We start from the raw sequence: 18860 nt of genomic DNA, 5'->3' as shown, positions 1-18860 counted from the left end.
TTGCAAAGTGTTCGTCTATGTATCAACAAGTTCGCTGTACTTGAAATGGTAATGGTCAACCAACTAAACCACCAACATATTTTCGTCAGCAAGTCTTCCGACGTTCTTTCGGATTAAGTTTTTACTGCCGCTAATTCGGGTATACGTGCCACATGGCAGGTGCTGTAACAGTAAGGGCGACGATATGCTGAAGCGTTTTGTTGTCTTCATACTAACGCCGAAACCATTGGAGGGGCCGAAATGGTCCAGCGATGGCTCGTTGAGCGCGCGTGCAGTTTCAGCTTCATTAAGTTCGGCTGCATCGGACTGCTGTTGAGCACGTGCGAATGCCACAGCTCCAGCACCGTCCGTCTTGATCTTGAGATGCATGTGTTGTGTAAATGCTTCTTACGGTCAGGCTTCCGATTGAATCGTCGTATCCCGTTTATTCATTGATCCGACCGATAACGCACTGTTTCAAAACCGCGTTATTGCGCAGCTTTCGCGGAGGTGGTGATTTAGTGCGATGGAGAAAGAAGTCATCAGGATAGTGGTGTTGAATGTGAAGGAACTTTCATTTTGCTCTTTCTTTCGACGTTGGTTGACGCAAATGACAGCAGTGGTATTGTTCGTCGCGCTTGCTTGAGCGCGCCCACTCCCAGCGTGACCATTCTCTGCCCAGATCCTTGAGAAGTCACACTATCGTATTTTGGGCATATTTCTCATCGGGCAGGTTTGGGATTTTTATTTTATTTACAAATGCTGCCATCTCATTGCGAGACATAGCAGGGGCGGGTACAAAAATGAGTTACGTACGATATATAAACAAAATATGTAACATCATACATGTAGCAGTATTAAGTGTTTTTTTAGACAGTACATATTCTTTTATGGCGTTCTTGCTAACGAGTTCGTAGACAAGGTGGATATACTTTGCCGCTAACAGCGTGAAATTCAGATCGCTAGTTAAAAAAAAAGAAAAAGAAACAGACATCTTTTCTATTAGAATTGCTTAGGGAAAGTTGTTTATATGGCGAAATTGAAGGCAGTCATATTTTAGTGCACCCTAATTTCTTTAAGATCGCACCTAATGCGAGATATTTATCATCAAATTTCAACGGTGAATCCAGACACTACCGAAACCGAGCGCCGCGGGAGCTCACAAAAGGCGGCCCCGCCATCACGTCAGACCGAAACGCCGGCTTCACGACTACAGCGCGTGGCCGTTGGAAACCGATCGTACCGGCCGGTCGCGGCAGCTACCGATACGACGGCGTGCTTTGCCTGGCCAGCATGTGCGGCCGTGTGTCGGGTCGGGATTCGCTGCGGCATGCTATCATTCAAGCTTCGCCCCGCACAAATTCTTTACGGGGCGTTGCCGGTCTCACGAGCAGCGGGGCGCGCTGTCTCGATGTTGCCTCGATTGAGTTTTACGGTGAATATCTCGAATTAGGGGCGATTTCTAATGTTAGAAAAAAAAATATAGGACCGCATGAAAATGTCTTTGCCTTCAAATTAGCCATTTAGACAACTGCTTCCACAGCATGCAGTAATAAAAAAGTTCAGGATGTTTTGTTAATTAGTCATTTAAAGGTCACGTTATTAACGCCAAAGTATGTCCGCCTCGCTTAGAAACTCGTCTGCAAGAACGCCACGCTCATTACCTTTCTTCAATAAAATATCTGTATCGCCTAAATAAAACACTCTCTATATTAAACACGAAACTGTATGAGTATACATAGTAACAGCATAGCGTATACGTAACGTTTAAGGTGTTCAGTTTGTTTTGTAGACGCTGGCATGCTGCCACACGGCGACGCGCGACTCTCTTGTTGCAACTCGTATGGATCGAGCGCGATAGTACCCGTCCCTACACAAGTACGCCGCTATAGCTGCGCGTCGGATGAGGCGATAGGGCTGCCGCTCACTCACAGATGACGATCTTTTAGCGCGCCTCTCGAAGCAGCAGTCTTCCATTGGAAACCGCTGACAGAACGCCGCCGTTATTTCGAGTAAGGTTCATGACACGTAGCGGTTGTTGTACGCTACGGCCCCAACATAACGTTACGTCGATAACTGCGTGCCTTAGACTCAGCGGTGGAACATCATTTGCCGAGTTTTCTTTGTTTTATTTGACGGACATGTGTCCAGGAGATTTGTTCGAGCCAACACCACCTAGGTGGTGGTGTTCGGCCCGAACGCGCCGAGTTTTACGAGATGCGCAGCCCTTTCTAAGCACGATGACCGTAAGAACAAGCGTTTGCAATGGTTACGCACGGTGTGTAACAAGGATGTGGTAATCTCCTCAGGAATAGTACCGAGGAGTTATTGCAACGAGCGTGGCGCAGTTGCTGGTTCGGATCCGACGTAGCACATCTGTCGTTTAGTGGCCTGCGCACGGTGATCTCCTGCGGCGTCTTCGCACTAAACGCAGTGGGCGCTGCTGCACGAGTGATGGATCAGTGCGCAAGAGTAGCGCGCGCGTATTTCGCGTCTGCGTTGTGCTGCCGTGCGCAGGTGTTCGGCATGCACGAAAATAACTCTCGCGCTCAAGTTTCTTTCCTTTCTTCCTTTCTTTTTAATGCGTACACAAGCTCGTACAGCAGCGCTGGCCTATCGCGCCATCGGGGCTGCGGCGTGGACGTGAACTCTTGCCCTAACGAGTGCCGGCCGCTGGTCGCGGAAAATTAATCTTTTCTCGTTCCGGCGTCGAGTGACCCGGAAAGAGAACGGGGAAACGCGCTTAACGCCGATTCTCTTTTCCCCTGCGCGACGGTGTATACTGCATAGCCTCGCTTCGGGCCTTGCGTCGGCCAAAAAAGCGCGTGCGCAACCCCGTAACAACCCGACGCTGCGCTATACGGCCGGCAGCAGCGCGATCGCCGGGCGGATTAAGTGCCACGGTGCGCGTCCGGTATACAGAGCCTCTGGGTCTGCCGCGTTGCATCTGCAGATCTGTGCTGTTTCTTTTCCCAATCGCCATTCCCCGTCTCGCTGCTCTGAAAAAAAGCCGCACGCCGTTCTCGCTGGTCGCACCCTAAAGCGGGCCCCAATCGAAGGCCTCGAGTCGGGGGGGGATAAAGGCTACGCACCGAGGACGCGGAAACGCGCCCAGCTTTAAACCTTCGCACGCGAACTGCATGCACGCGCTGGGCGACGGCAATTAGCGGGGTGTCGGTTGTGACGTAACCGCGCCTTTGTACAGACGTCGTGTGCGGCGTGAGTCGGCACTGGATTAAAGCCCCGCTATGCATGATTATCGACGGGTCGGCGCTTTGTCCTTGGCGTACACTTCTGCGGGCCGCACTTAGCGAAGCCCGGGGCGCGCTTTAGCCGCTGTGTCATGGTAGGCCTTTAACGATTTGACGCCGTTCGTGGAAACATTCGCTTCCTAATAGAATGAGCACGCCGCATGACGCTCACTGAAGGTTTCGTTGCTTTCCGGCGGTGGGTGCAAGTTGGACGTATGTACGTAGCAGTTCGCGAGCTCAGATCTCCCGCGTCGTATTTCTCTTCGAGGTCTCCGAGGGGGTCCCAAGCTGGGGTATTGTACCGCACTTTATCTAAGCACCCTTAGAATTTTATCTTGCACTTATACGGCTCGGAGTCGCTTCCGACGTAATAGAAATTACGATCGCCCCTGCAAATCAGGGGCGTGGCCTTCAGGCTAACTTAAATCGCTCGACCTGCGCGGATATACCGCGCACTCTCTCGGCATCTCGTGCAGCGCTATTCTGGCGAGCCTGCGCGGCAACGTCGCCGCGAGCGCGGGGACACCGGCGTGTGCCGCGTCGAGAAACGAAGTCGGTGCGTGCGATGCGCGCGGCTTTCTGTTGCGCGCCTTTTCGTCTCGACAGTAAAAAGGGCGAGGAGGGGAGCACACGCTCTTATATGCGTTCAAGATGTACTGCTGTGAGCTCGCAACTTTCTCGTTCGTCCGCATCCTCCTCCTTTTCTTCTTCATTCTTTGTTACGTTATTGGAGACGCCTTTTGTAGCAGCGCATCACGCCGTGGTACCCGTTCGGACAAAAGAATCGTGTATTAACGTAGTTGAATTATACAGGCTGTTTCAGTGAACACTTTCAAAAAATACTTGGTATCTCTCTCCTTGAACCGACGCTATTTCTTGATCGCTAGATTCAGTGTCCAAAAAAACTTTGGCAAAGTACCACCCCTGCGTAGAGATGTAAGCGGTTGAAAAAACCATTGGCAATTTCGGGAAGCAGACGCTTCCTTTATCTTTCGTTTTTTTTTTCCCCAGAATAAAATTGAAAAAAACAAAGAACAAAACTTCCCCGCAGAATTCTTCTGTTGCGATGCGACTCCTTTCGCCTTATCTGAAAGTATGGTCAAAAGAAGGAGTTTGGCAGTCCGCGAAGCACCTGCGTCCATCCACGGGGTGGCAGGGACTTTTCTTCAACCAACCCTTGAACCCCCTCGCCCGTCGCGTACTGGCGATAGCCCTTTCCTCTGGGGCATGTGAAAGAAACTCGTCCGAGTTTGAAAATGTGCACACCAATCTACGCAACGGGCTCGCAGGGGATCGCGTGCAAAAACTTGTGTAGTGCGCACGAACCTCAATGCCCGAAAGGCTTCGTCCGCTGCGCAGCGAAGCGTTGGCGCCTCAAGCGCAAATGAATGGGACACAGATTGATAGAAATGTCGGTCTTGACTGTCTGATGTGAAATCAATGCCTTGACGTGAAATCGTGCCCACTGTTTGAATCCGGAAGCTCTGCTGGGACTTTCGTGATGCAATAATGTAACGAATATATTCTTTTCAATTTTAGAGAAATTGTCTAGTTTTTCATAGCTTTGTGAGCAATCGTCTTTCAGTTTCTCGCATTTTTCTGAAAAAAAAAAAAACGATAGGAGCAAGTTCTTTTCACGCCCTTTAAAATTTTATGAAATTTTACATCTCTCCCCTAGCGACGTTTACAAATTTGTGGAAGACGAGGAGCTTACCGAATCTCGCTGTTTATTACATTGGTACACTGCTCCTTTGAGTCGCTATGGCTTGGCCTCTCAGATGAATGATAATTGGGGATTATTGACCAGTATACTTGTGACTCGCTCGTGCCTGAACGCGCGCACTAATTTTTGCAGTCGCACAACGAATGCGGCGCTTACGAGAAGATGCTAGCCGTCTCATCCAAAATTGGTCGTCGAAAGTACACTTGTGGTTTCGAACGCTGTATACAATCTTCACTAGAGGAGGAAGAGCTCGCGTTTATCGACGCGACTCGATGGTCGTCGTTTGGCCGGCTGCGCGGCATGCAGTGCAAGGCTGGCGGCAACGAATTGTGCGGCGATGCCTACTCGGAACACGTCGGCCACTTTTGAAGCGTGCGAACGTCGCATTCGTTACTACTTTATATCCTCACGATAACAAGCGGCTCATTAATTATCTCCTAAATCATATCTGCGGTTATAGCTTGCGCTCTTACGTTCCGCTCCGTCGGCTTCGAACGATCGAAACACACGGATGGACACACTCGCTGTCGAGAGAGGCTACCCCACCCCTGGTCACGCACGGCAGCGTATATAGCAGACACCGTGGGAGTTGTTTCGCGAGACGTACACTCACGGCGTAATTGTGGAACCCCATCGCGTTCGTCATTTGCCGCGGCCGCCGCGTCGTTGACGATTCGGCGCAAGGTGAGCGCGTATCGAATGCTTCGATCTTGAGCGCGTACGCCATCTCTGTTCGCGCTGTAACTGAGCGTACGCCTGTACATGTAGTATATTTGCGCACCATCTCCGCACGTTCCTGCTACGGCTGCGTGCCATTTCGCTTGCCGCGCGCCGACTGCCGGCGTGGCTGTGCGAGCAGGCCTGGCAACAGCGGTGCGCGCATATATGCATGGCATCCATTTTCGCCGCCGTCATCGCGGGACGATTGGCTACCGTCCGAAGCGCACGCGCGGTGCCGCGCCGATGCGCCACCAATTATGTGTACTCGTGGCCCGCGGATTTAAAAATTTTTCTTTTTCCTTCCCGTGGCGCATGTGAATGTTAATGAAGAAAGCGTTGCCTTCGAATTATAGCCACGTGATCGGTTGGTGGCCGTGCACCAGGCTGCGGTAATGTGGAAGGGAAATATACGGGGCTCCCGCCAAGTGAACAAAGGCCGAATTCGCGACACATTTCGCTTGAATCGTGAACGTTCTTTCGAAACTGTTTCTGGCTTGCTAAGCGTCCTCTCGTGGTAACAGTGCATGGATTTGTTTGTCATTTAAGAAGGGTAATTTAGTTACGAAGGTTAACTTATTTCTCTTTAGTGCTCCTTTAACTAGCACTGACTGCGAGCAATGTCACTCTCGCGTTCCGTTTTGTGTGGGAAGTATGGCATCCCTTTCAGTGCGTGTTCGCGGGACTTGTTTGTACATGTCGGGTCCCTAGCCATATGTCGGTGAAGCGACGCTCGTTGGAGTCACTGTACGGCGCGCGCTCGCTTCTTGGGCCCCAAGCAAACGTGGTTCCAGGCTTGAAATATACGCAACGCCCACCAAGCTCGCTCGCGGCACCGTAAGATGGCGACGAAGATGTAAAACGCGCGTATCTCATTGCTCGTGGTATGGCATCCTCCCAATGGCCTTGAGTCATGGAATGCGCGTTTGTTTGCGTGTGCCGTTATTGGCCGACCGCCGTTTCGCGTTGAGTCTGCTGCATACAAGTATTCCAAGCTCGCTGCCTGAAAGCGCTGTCTTTGGGCTCGACGGCACCGTTGCCAAAGGCGCGCTCTACGGACCTCTCCCTCCGTGTTCCCATGACGCCTGTGTCACGTATGCAGTATGGTAAATGCGCGACGCTGTGGTTGAGACGTTTTCGTGGCGCGACGAGTGTTAATTCCAGGGCTATATTTCCAGATGTCGACGCCCAAACCTAATTTCCTTCACGTCATAGGCACGGAAACGCTTCGCCAGTTAACAGCTATCCTCTAAAAACTAACGTGAGGACTTCGCGGGAGGTTTACGGATACGATTTCATAATCTTTCAGTACGTTGTGTTGTTGTGTGTGTGTAGTACGTACAACTTAAGTGATCGCCGAACGCTTGTGTACGTCATGCGCGATGCCGTATGCTGCGTCTCTGACATTTGCAATTTCGCAGTGTTTTACAGCATCGCGCCCTGCTGCACCCAAGGTGTGCCCGAGAATGTGCGCGCAACTTACCTCGCACGCTCTTTCTTGCGTGTGTCCTTTCGTTCAGTTCGGTTTTGTATTTCCTGTGCATCACGGTTCACCGGTAGTGCCCGCGGCGGCGCAGGCTTTCCGCCCCAAGGGGCTGGGCGCTGTAAGAGGTGTCGGTCGTAGCTGTAGGGATGGACTTGGGACGACCGGACTAGGCGAGCAGGCTTTAATTGCAGGATTTACATTTAAAAACAGGACATACATTGGCTGTCCAGCGCGACTCCCATATGGAGCCCGCAAAACTAACATACAGCAAACAGTTTACGAGCACACAGCTCACTAGTACATTTCTAGTATGACAGAGCACTCAGCTCCCGACAACGATCACGACACGAGCACCCCCTAGCAGCCGGCAAACGCTGCTTATAAGCTCTCCGGTTGACGTCATAGTTCGACGTCATCGTTCGGTCGTGGACGGAGCACGAATGGTCGGGAAGGTTCGTCCAAGCATTGTAAACTTGCCGCCGCCCCGCACTATCGTTTACGCCCACACACACGCAAACACACAGGTGCGAACCCATACACACAAAGGCTCCGGAGTCGACGACCGAGGGCTTCGTAGAACTGTGCTCCGTCTCGGGTGGTGCGGCCAAGTACCAATTTCCTGAGTTGGTCGCGCGCCACGTGGCTGCCGGTCATCCGCAGTTCTCGGTACCGCCCAGCTTTCAGTGCCGACGTCAGAGGGCTTCGTAGAACTGCTTTGTCCCGGGTGGCTCGGCCAAGTACCAATTTCCGGAGTTGATCGCGCGCCACGTGGCTGCCTGCCGACCGCAGTACTCGGAAGAGCTCCCTGTCTGGTGGGCTTGGAACATGTGCAGCGGGCTGAAAGCTGGCCCGTACGGGCATTCTTAACAGCGCGAGCCGTGACTGCGTGTGCCCGGCCCGGTGCTGCGCGAACTATTATAGCCCCGTTTAGTCGCACAATGGGCGATGACCGGCGCGAGACACCCGGCGCCGGCAAAAGAAACCCGCAAGATCAAACAGTGGTCTTTCCGTTCTGCTCACCGAAGCAAGATGTTCCCGCTCGCATGAAAGCAGCCAATTTGCCTCGTCATGTATGCGCGTGCGCCCCTTTAGCTGGCATCATCCATTAGGAGGTGGCCGAATGGGCATTCGTGGACCGGTGCCCGGTTGGTGCGCCTCCGGCCATTGGTCTTTACATATCGGTGGGCACATCGGGATGTGTTCGTGAATCGCGCTTGACTGCGCTGCCTGGAAAGATTCGAGCGGGTTCGTAGCTGCGCGCACGCTTGAGTTGCGAAGTTCTGTTGCGAAAACGGCAGGCGGCGAGCGTGTGTCGTGCGTGTGTGTGTGTGTGGGGGGGGGGGGGGGGTTGAGCCTGGGGTGTTCCGCTTTGCTGCAGTTGAAGACCTTTTTCACCAATTTTTGCCCCTTTTGGGCTGAGATAACGTGGCTAGTCTATTTTAATGCTATATTCATTTTCGCGCGTCAGTGGTTCGAGCGGCCCTCCGCCTACGTTATCACGACCGGCTGATCTTGAAAGGCGAATGATAAAGGATTAGAACCGTGCGAAAGGAATTCATATGACACCGGCCCAGATGTGTGGCTTCGATGTACACTCGCCCACAAAATATTGCGGGGCGCACGAGCGCGTGGCGAAACGACCCTCCTCCTCCGCTAGCGGGGAACCCCTGGTGTCGAGACCGGCGCCTGCACGCACGCGCGTCCCTCCGAGACTGCAAGCGTGCATGCTTCCGCGCTTCCTCCTTGCGCGCCGGCGATATCCGAATGCAGCCGCGAGCTTCCCCTCTTGCGATTGGCGATGTGGCGGCTTCGACGGGCACAACTATGTGAAGCCTGTTTACAAGCTTGCGCGCGCCGCTGCAGCCGCTTTTTGTCGAGTCACGAGCGCTGACGCATGGGGCCCAGGGGTGAACACAAGTATTTTTCTTTCTGCGCTGCACCTTTTCGTTGCCAATCTTCGTTGTTTCTTTTTTATACGAACGGGGCGTTCTCCCGCAGAAGAGCGTGGCAGAAAAGGCGCTCTATAGAAGGAGACAGGCAAGACGAAAATGAACTCTTGATTTCTGTTGTATAAACGAAGTTTTGCCCGTCGAAGCCACCACAGCGCCAATCGCAAGAGGGGCACCTCGCGGCTGCATTCGGATACCGCCGGTGCGCAAGGAAAAACCGCGGAAACATGCACACTTGCAGTCTCGGAGGGACGCGCATTATTAGATTTGTCGGTCGTAGCTGTAGAGATGAACTTGGGACGACAGGGCTAGGCGAGCAGGATTTAATTGCAGGATTTACATTTAAGAACAGGACATACATTGGCAGTCTAGCGCGACTCCCATATGGAGCCCGCAAAACTAACATACAGCAAACAGTTTACGAGCACACAGCTCACTATTACATTTCGAGCATGACAGAGCACTCAGCTCCCGACAACGAGCACGACACGAGCACGCTCTAGCAGCCGGCAAACGCTGCTTATAAGCTCTCCGCTTGACGTCATAGTTCGACGTCGTCGTTCGACGTCACTCTTCGAGGTCCCCGTGGACGGAGTCCCAGTGGACGGAAACGCTCTTCCAGTCATTAGAGACTCATTAGAGACGGAAATGTTCGTGTTGCACGCACACACAGGTGAAAAGGCCGGACAGTTCTCGGTACCGCCCAGCTTTCAGTGCCGACGTCAGAGGGCTTCGTGGAACTCTGCTCCGTACCGGATGGCTCGGCCAAGTACCAATTTCCTGAGTTGATCGCGCGCCACGTGGCTGCCGGCTCTTCGCAGTTCTCCGAAGGGCGCCCCATCTGGTGGGCTTGGAACACGTGCAGCGGGCTGAAAGCTGGCCCGTACGGCCATTCTTAACAGCATGCGTGATTGCGTTGGTCTCGACACCAGGGGTTCCCCGCTAGCGGGGGAGGAGGGTCGTTTCGCCACGCGCTCGCGCACCCCGCAATATTTTGTGAGCGAGTGTACATTGGCGGAGTTGTGGTGTTCGTGCTTACGGCGCAATGGTTCCAACACTCTACTATGCTCTACTGATTCGTCCAAGTGCGTCATTATCACTTGCGAAGCGTCTGAGCTTTGCTGTACTTGTTCCATAGCTGTGTTTAGGCCTTCCTATTGGAGGGGGATATTCGAAGTTTTGAATAACGAGTCGAATATTACACACTAACTATTCGTATTCGAAAATGAACTATTCGGTATGTTCGAATATCGCAACTAAACAAATATTTCGCAGAAACCGTCTAAGAAAGTCCGCTCACTGTTCTCTGTCTGCTAAATTAATTATGGCAAGTTAACAGAAGCGAAACAACGACAGTAGCTCTCGAAGCAATGCAGAAACAAAATTGGTAATGCAAGCTTTGTTTTCGGTTACGCGGCGGAAACCTACATGACAACCTGTGATTTTTGTTTGTAGTCTGTAATTTAGTGTTTTTCAGCCTATAGTCATGTAGCAGTTTTATCTTCTGCGCTATAGCCAGTGATGTGTTCTTGTAGCGATCCCCTTTACATGTTTCTACGGCACACAAGTCCTTCAGCAGCTTCTTCTTTTCTTTTCTTTTCTTTTCACAATTCTAATCTTTCTTTTTTTCTTCCAAGAACCATTTGTTTATCAGCGTTTTTGGAAAGCTAATCATAGAGCAGCCACCCTTTCTTGGAATACCTGTTTGCAACCAAGCTCTAAAGATGTTGAAAGGCTATTCGTGCACTTCTCTTAATGACAATGAGTGATATTGAGTCTAAAACTGGCCCTAATTGTCCGTGATAGTTGGCTGTCTTTTCTGTGCTAGTCAGTACAAGCATACGTGGTACATAATTGTCATTGTTACCTAATGATTATGTTTCTGAAGTAAATGTATGTGCCTGCGTTTGATTATTCGATTCGATATTCGATACTTACTATACGAATTCGATAAAGCTGGTACTCGCCCACCTCTACTTCTTATACCTCGCACCCGCAGAATGGTGTATTATTCTGCTTACTTTTTCATGGATTACCATTTTGCATAGGTTGTCCGGCCTCTACAGTCCACCTTATAGGCGCTGCAAAAATGCAGAGTGCAATAATATGGTTAGAACTTGAGCATGTGGACTGAAATCGGAGACATTTATGTGAATGTCCACGGTCCACCCCACTCAGACCGACGCAGCCCAGCAAGTTGCACATCCCTTCAACAACCTGTTACCGGACAGTTGATCCTCCTCCTGATTTTGCGCAAGATGTCTCAGATAGCGCAAGGGTCGGCTCTCGTTATGCCGTCAAGAGGGATCGCCGCGTATGGCACGGTGCCGTATACGAGCACCCCGTCGAGCGCGTCCGCTTCTGTGGGCCGTGTTATTATTGTCGTCTCTATTTACCCTTTCGGACATTTGTTTCGATGCGAAAGCGTTTCTAGGCCGACGCGTTCTTTGGCGACTGGCGGAGGAAGAAGAGTGGGTAGCGTGGAATGCAGCCTCCGTAATGGCGCCTCCGAATGGATTCGCGTGGGTGGACGCGTAGGGTATATGCGTACCATATACGCGCAAAGGGAGGAGGCGGGCCGCCCGTTTCTTCTTCGCCGACGGGCTGGCACGCGCCTCCCGCTTTTGTGTCTGGCGCGGCCTTGCCTCTCCTTTGAGGAGCGTCTCGACTCGGCTGCGATGCGAGCGCGCTGTTGCTGTGCGTGCTTCCCCGGCATTCATGCGCCGCCGGATGCTGCCGCCCAGGTCGCGACGCAGCATCGCGGCCGCCTTTATTTCGTTTCTTTCTTTTTTTTTTTTTTTTTCATTCGTCTGCGACTTGCGTGCGTCGGGCATGGGCATCCTTGTTCGGGGGCTTGCGTCACGACTTTGCACTGGCGGGCCTTTTCTTCGACTCCTTCGGTCCCCCCAAAAAAGGAGGCCATCGTGAGGACGTGGCCCGGTGCGGCAGAACCTGAACGTCCGAGTGGGTTCAAGTCCCATTGTTTCTTTCCGGGCTGTTTGACCGATGTGTTCGAGTTCGCCGGTGTTATGATTGGGTGTTCAATCCCATCGCTCGTAACCCGTTGTCAAGATTGGAGTCCGGCATGAATTCGAAGGTAGCTGGCCCATGCCGTCGTCCAACTTATCCACGCTGAGGACGTTGATGAAGAGAAGGACTGCTTCTCATCGAGAACGAGGAATAAGGGTTTATTTACAGTATTTACATGCAGTTCATCAGTCTAGCATGACTGCTTAAGAAAGTGTCAGTCTAACACGACTGCTTGAGAGAGTGTCTCAGTCTAACATGACTGCTTAAGAAAGCGTGCTGAGCATCCGCACAACCGCCGTTTATAAACACTCTGTCCTCCCCCGATTCCAAGGTGGCGGAAACGTTCGTCCAGTCATCGTAAACACGCCGCCTCACCGCGGGACGGTTTACACACACGCACGCACACACACAGGTGCACGGTCCGGAGCCGACGTCAGAGGGGCTTCGTAGAACTCGGAGCCGACCCGCGCAGTGCGCCCGGCTAGCCTTTGTCTTGCGTCTTGGTCGGCGCGTGGGAAGGGCTGTCCGACGACGTTCCCGCGGCAACTCCCCCATTCATAGCAGATCAGGTCCGCGTTGGGGAGTTCGGTAACAATAGTTGGCCCGCCGAACTCATTCAGTCACAACGGCGACGAGGCTAGAGCGTAACGCCAAGGAAAGTTGCCGCCACTGTCGAAACTGGCCGGCAAAACTTGCACTGCAGCTGGCCGTTCTTAACACTGGTAAAAGCGCTTGCTTGCGCTTGCAAACGTGCTGCTGTGGGACCACATGTTCGGGGGCCATCGCGTTCGATGAGCCGCACCGGCTGCCCGACACGTTTGCGCGCCGTTTGAGCAGAATTGAGACCGTCCCATTCAGCCGTACAAGTTTGTAACTGTCCCTTTGTGTCGGACTCCATTGTCATCGTACGTCGCGCCAAACGGCGGTTAAAGGCTTAAAGTGATAAATGAAGTGCTGAGTGCAAAACTGCTGAGCCACCCGCTCTCGTTCATGCATGGACGACCTGCATTTTTTTCCCCAGTGGGTGTCGTACACCTGTCGTACATACCGCGAGAGGCTGCACGACCGCAGGATAGACTGCAAGAGAAGCCTGTTGGCGATTTCTCTTGCGTTTTCGCGCCGTGTACTGCAATCATATTAAAAGAACACGTAGGAATAACAACAAAAAGAAAGTGTTTACCCTGAACTGCTTGGGGGTGTTTAAAATGTAGCTGGAGAAAGTAAAGCCATAAATACGATTGCTGCGTTGGTTTTGCCGTTCTATTTAACGTAACTCAAATGATAGCCCACCACATAATCCACCTTGCCCACTACTAGAAAAAAAGAAACAAGAGGGACGTACTTGCTGATGACTTGAGCGCTTAAAAGACAAGAAATACACAACGCGGTACTGACATCGGTTCAGTCAGCACTGCTGTCAGAAGGCAGCGCGCCTCGTTGCGTGTCGCGCTGCTCGCGTCTCTGTCGCCGCTGTCGTCAACCACGGCAGTGGAAAAGCGCTGTCCTACCGCGACCATTGTCTGTCTCATTCGAATCAGTAGCTGGGCCCCGAGACCTGTGGCGGTTCCTCAGTCACTCGTTCCCGCTCCCTGTCATGTGCGCCGAGTTTTTCTTCCGGCCTTGCCAACAACCCCCGCTCGCGTCGTCGCCATTTCCTCAGTCGTCACCCCTCCTTGCTACATCTCTCGGTTATTCTGTCTCCTCTCGTGTCAACTACTGTTCCAATATTAGCATGACGCGTGTCAAGAAGCGTGGCACGGGCCGTGTTCTTCTCGCGTGACTTCGAGCCTCCTCACCCGCGAGCCTTTTGGTTGTCCCTTTCTTCTTTGACCGAAGGTCCTGCGCGCGTCCGTCCTTCTCGAAATAGCGCAGCAGCCCGTCCGTCGTCGTCGTCAACGGGATTAGCGCGCTGCTGTTGCCACGCCACACGGAAGAGAGCGCCGCGTGAAGGGACGACCGGCACACACGCCCGTGCGTGCGTGCGTGCGTGCGTGTGTGTGTGTGTGCGTGTGTGTGTGTGTGTGTGTGTGTGTGTGTGTGTGTGTGTGTGTGTGTGTGTGTGTGTGTGTGTGTGTGTGTGTGTGTGTGCGTGTGTGTGCGCGCGTGTGTGCGTGTGCGCGTGCGTGCGTGCTCGTGCGTTCCGGAAAGAAACCTGCGTCGTCGGCCGGGCGTCGAGCGACGACCAGGAAGTGGCTGACCTTGGCGTGGGGCTTCTTTTTCCCGCAAGGACGCCGCCGAGCCGGAAGGCTTCTTTCTATAACGGACCACTGCTGCTGCCACCCCACTTTTCAGGGGCTCCCTCTCGTTCTATTCCGAGCACTGCTCGTCACCTCGCATGGCTGGGCGAGGCAGGTGGAAACGATATTAGAAGGTTGCATGGTCAGCCCCCTCCCCCGTCCCGTCCGGTTCATAATAACGTGGAGTTGATATTCGCTCTTGTGCGACCTCGATATGCCTCGAGATGTAGTCGAGGTAACGTTGCATACAGTTTGTCAGGTGGAAAGCAGGCTCGCGCGCGATATGTAGGCCGATATACCTGCTGGTCGAAACACCGCACGAAGACGGCGAGGCCAGATTCGTGTACTCTAGGCTGATCGAATCGCCATCGTTTAGTCAACACGCACCATTATTATTATTATTATTATTATTATTATTATTGTTGTTGTTGTTGTTGTTGTTGTTGTTGTTGAAGACATCCTTACAACAGTGTAATATGTCGCGTGTCAGTCTTCTTCACTTTGCACCTATATCACCTGTCCATATATCGGCTATATGTTCGTGCGCGCTTTCTAAAAGCGATGCTAAAAAGCCTGCCAAACGCGAACCTTCTGCAGCGGGAAAGGTAAGCTCCATGGTGATTTGAACGTGAAATCTGGTGGTGGCGAAACGTGGACCTATTCTGGTGATAAATTTTGCTCGACAATTTTCGACACCGTCTAAATCGATTGTTTGAAGAAGCTGTTTATTTTTTGGAAGGGCGGCTCTTTGGCCTTTACGAGCGAGTGGAAAAGAGAAAAATGTGTCTTGGAAGACGCGCTGCGAGGAGTGTAGGGTATATGCAAGCTGCGTAAGAGCCCGCGTTGCCTGCAACAAAAGCCGAGAGAGAGACGGTACATCGCCCGCCGCTCGCACGCACCCACTCCAGCTCGGCACGTCTCCCAGGTGGGGCTGCTTTCTCGGCGCCGTTTTGTGCGCCTGGCAGACCCACGTCAGGTGTTTGGCCGTGGGCCTGACAGGTTGCACTCAGTCGGGGCGGGCAGAGCTCTTCAGTCATACTACTTGCGAAAACACTCCCTGGCCCGGACATTGACTGGCGAACATCGTTGGGCGACTTACGCCGACTATGGACAGTAGAAATAACTATAATACGGCACTTGATCAACCACAACCACAAATTAACGTCTAAGCACGTAGTGGAGCCAAAGCTAAATGAATATTTGTAATTGGACCAATTAATTTACAATTGCATTACTCGTTCAGAGCATTTCTTTTTAACAAAGGACAGATGACGACAAGTTTCGGTTTGTCGTTCGCAGGTGGTGTGTCAGTCAATTGACCCCCCGCCTATTCGTCTCCACATTCCCCTGTGCCGTTTATATACCAACGAGCCCAATCAATTTTTGAAAGTTTTTGTGCGCAAGCAAACAGGAACAAAGAAGACGAGCAGTCATGCTTGAGCCCAAACCGCTACCTTTTCAAAGCGGATGCCATTGGCGATCGTCATCGCAATCAGTTACGCTGAAAAAGCGTTGAGAGCGTTTACGGTATGGTTTGAATCGGAGTTTTGGAGCTATTACGATTGAAGAATTTTGTTAACAGGTGTGGACGCGTGGCTTCTTAGTGGGCCTTCTGTGCTCAAGGTAGCTTACGAAGCAACGCGTGCGTGTCTCCAAGGGACGCGATCAACGGCGCCCTTCGCCGGCGTGCTTCCTTGCACGCCACGCTTGGAAAAAGGGATGCGTCGGCCCACTGCTGCTGACACTGCGGGCTCCAAGAGTGCAGCCATTGTGTTATCCGTTCTCCAGTTCATAATAATGTGGCCCCGGAGCAGAATCCGCAGCTGCCGCCAAGCAGTTCACGGTCCTGCAGCAAGCGCAGCTGCCCTTATTGCGCCGCGCGTCCTTCCGCGTCAAAGCGTCCTCTACTGAGGCTCCAGCGCCAGAAGCACGCCTCGTAGCTTCCATTCCAGTGTCGCGTTGCAAAACAATGGCGTTGGATTTTGCAGTACACCGCTTGTAGTGCGCGCTGTTGCCGCACGTAGCGGAATGTGCCCGACTAAGCTCGCGTGCAGAGTTGCACGCGGTGGGCGGGCAGGCGCGCCAATTAGAATGGCCCAGCGCTCTCCTCGTACGCCGGTTTATTGGCCGTCGGGGAGATGAGAAAGAGGAGGTGCGCGTCTTTGTCGTGTCACCTGGGGCCTCACATGCGCGGTCGGCGGCAGCCGAAGGACGCGCGGCCGCAGCGGGCCCGACTGGCTCGTCGCTGACGGACAATGGGAGCGGCCGGATTCTTTTTTTCCTCGAGGCCAGGCGGCGGCCGACTCTGCTGCTTGCTGCTGCCTGCACCGTTATATAGGGACACGTCCGACCAGGCGCGCGTCTGTGTGCACGAAGTACGTATCTCGAACCAGCTTATTTCGCATACGCCGTCTTCTTTTTCTTCATTTTCAGTGTGCTAGAAGAAACGTTGGGTGTAGCAGTGGCTACGCTGGGGCAGTGCGATCGTGCGGCATAGCCCTTAACGGATATCCGTTACAGTAACGATTATTATTAACGTATTCCTATAGTGTCACGCGCCTAAATCTTGGAAACTGCGTTACCCGCGCAGTCTTATACCTCGGTCACACGGGCACCCGCGAGCACCGTTGACATGAAACTCCCTAACGGAGATTGACGGCAATGGAGTTGCGGCCGTGCTACGCGGCACAATGCGAGCTTTCAACGGGCGCCGCATGGGGCAGAAACGGCGCTGCTGCGCTTACTTTCGCGTGCAACTGCTCACGTATACAGTCGCCGTTAAAGGTAGTGTTTTTTTTTTTTTTAACGCAGTATGTAATCTAATAAAATCACAGCGAGAAGGTTTGCTGTGTGTTACCGCAAGCCTTGTTTTCCAGCCATCGCGAAGTTGAAAGCGATGCTGGCCACACTGCGCTCTTGCTCTCGTGCGTCGGCAGCGTGGGTCACGTTGTTCGACCGGTGCGCTTCGAGTTGCGATTCTCTGCTTAACTAAGCTTAACTTAACTGTATCCAGATGAGTGACGAAGTGGATAAACAAACGAAATGGTGGAACGACATTTTCCCACGCGGCATGGCGAAGCATTGGCGTAGAGGGTAGAGGCGCTATGTGCTTAAAAACATATTAAAAACTCTAGTTGTGTGGCGTATAAACCAATGCAATAAATAAATAAATAAATAATGCTAAAATACGTAAGTGAGCCAAGTACGACGATTTTATTAGCGTGGTTTTCCTCGCATCTGTAGCTATCTGGGAACGAGAGTAGTCCATCCAGCCGTAATGGTCATGGTCATTGCCGAACTCCCTTCGCCAAGATCTCCATTTGACTTCCTTGGCGCAAGGGAGACCGTGTGACACGGAGCGCAACTCCCTCGACCTGAAGACGAAGGACTTAAACGGAGTTTGCGGGTGTCCGTGTGACGGGGGTATTATTCTTCTCTGTTGTTTAGCTCAGTGACGACGCTGCTACAAACGTGGATTGTCTTTGAACGAGAGTGTCGATCCCGTTGTACACCAAAGAGACGCATGTTTTAGTCTGTTGGGAGCGATACCGCCTATAAAACACCTAGCGATGATGACTCCTGTTGTGCTGCGGAAGAGTTCGTGGCAGTAGGAGGACATTTCCACCCGCCATTAGCGACCCCCCCCCCCCTCCTCTACCTTTGTCTGCATAGTTTCGGATTCGTCACGGTTTATTCGTTTCTAAGGAGCCTTCGTACGCACGCTGTGTTGACGTGTGTACGAATGCTAGAAACTATAGTGAGTACCTCGGAACTCGGCGCGTGAGTACCGCGCCATCTTATGTGGTTGAGGAAAACCGGGTGACGGATTGCGGTGTTAGGTGAGTCCGTGTGAGTCGACGTGTTGAGAGTGTAGGAGGTTGTGAGTGAGAGCGCGGCTGGTTGCACGCAGCCCGAGCGCCCCCCAGGCAGTGCCCATGGCTTTCCCCTCCCGCCGTAGTGGAGAACGGGGTGTGTGAGGAGAAGGGTCGGCGGTCGTGCTCCGGCCGTTCCAGATCGTTCCAATTTGGGGCAGCCGCCGTTAATGGTCTCCCGCGGCGCTGTCGAAACGATTGGCGGCGGCGGCCTCTCCGATAGAGGCGCAACTCTGCGCGCGCCCATTTGCTTTTGTTACACGCCGCGCGGCCGTGTGTGTGTGTGTGTGTGTGTGTGTGTGTGTGTGTGTGTGTGTGTGTGTGTGTGTGTGTGTGTGTGTGTGTGTGTGTGTGTGTGTGTGTGTGTGTGGCATTCGCTTTCTCCGCAGTGGGCGAGAGCCTTCCCGCTCTGTATTGGCAGAACCGCATTCATTGGAAAGCGCGCGCACTTCCCGATTTCGTGCAGCTTCGCCGAAGTTCCCTCGCGTGCGTGCGAAGCGCGCCCGCTAATTATAAAGATGTACGCGACGACATGCTGTCCTCATACAGAGCGAGCCCCGTAATTCTGTTGCGCGTCTCCTCGCCATGCCAGCTGCGCACGCAAGGCGCCACACTA

At 52.8% G+C, this 18860-nt stretch overlaps 1 protein-coding gene across 3 annotated transcripts in view; it reads left to right on the top strand.

Moving 5' to 3' along the window:
- GckIII (Germinal centre kinase III) overlaps positions 1-18860 on the top strand; it is a 173313-nt gene that overhangs the window by 89837 nt on the left and 64616 nt on the right. The window lies entirely within an intron of this gene.

Source organism: Dermacentor andersoni, chromosome 2 (assembly GCF_023375885.2).
Source record: "Dermacentor andersoni chromosome 2, qqDerAnde1_hic_scaffold, whole genome shotgun sequence".
Taxonomy (NCBI): domain Eukaryota; kingdom Metazoa; phylum Arthropoda; class Arachnida; order Ixodida; family Ixodidae; genus Dermacentor; species Dermacentor andersoni.
The sequence above is the reverse complement of the archived record's forward strand: the minus strand, read 5'-3'. Positions and strand labels throughout refer to the sequence as shown.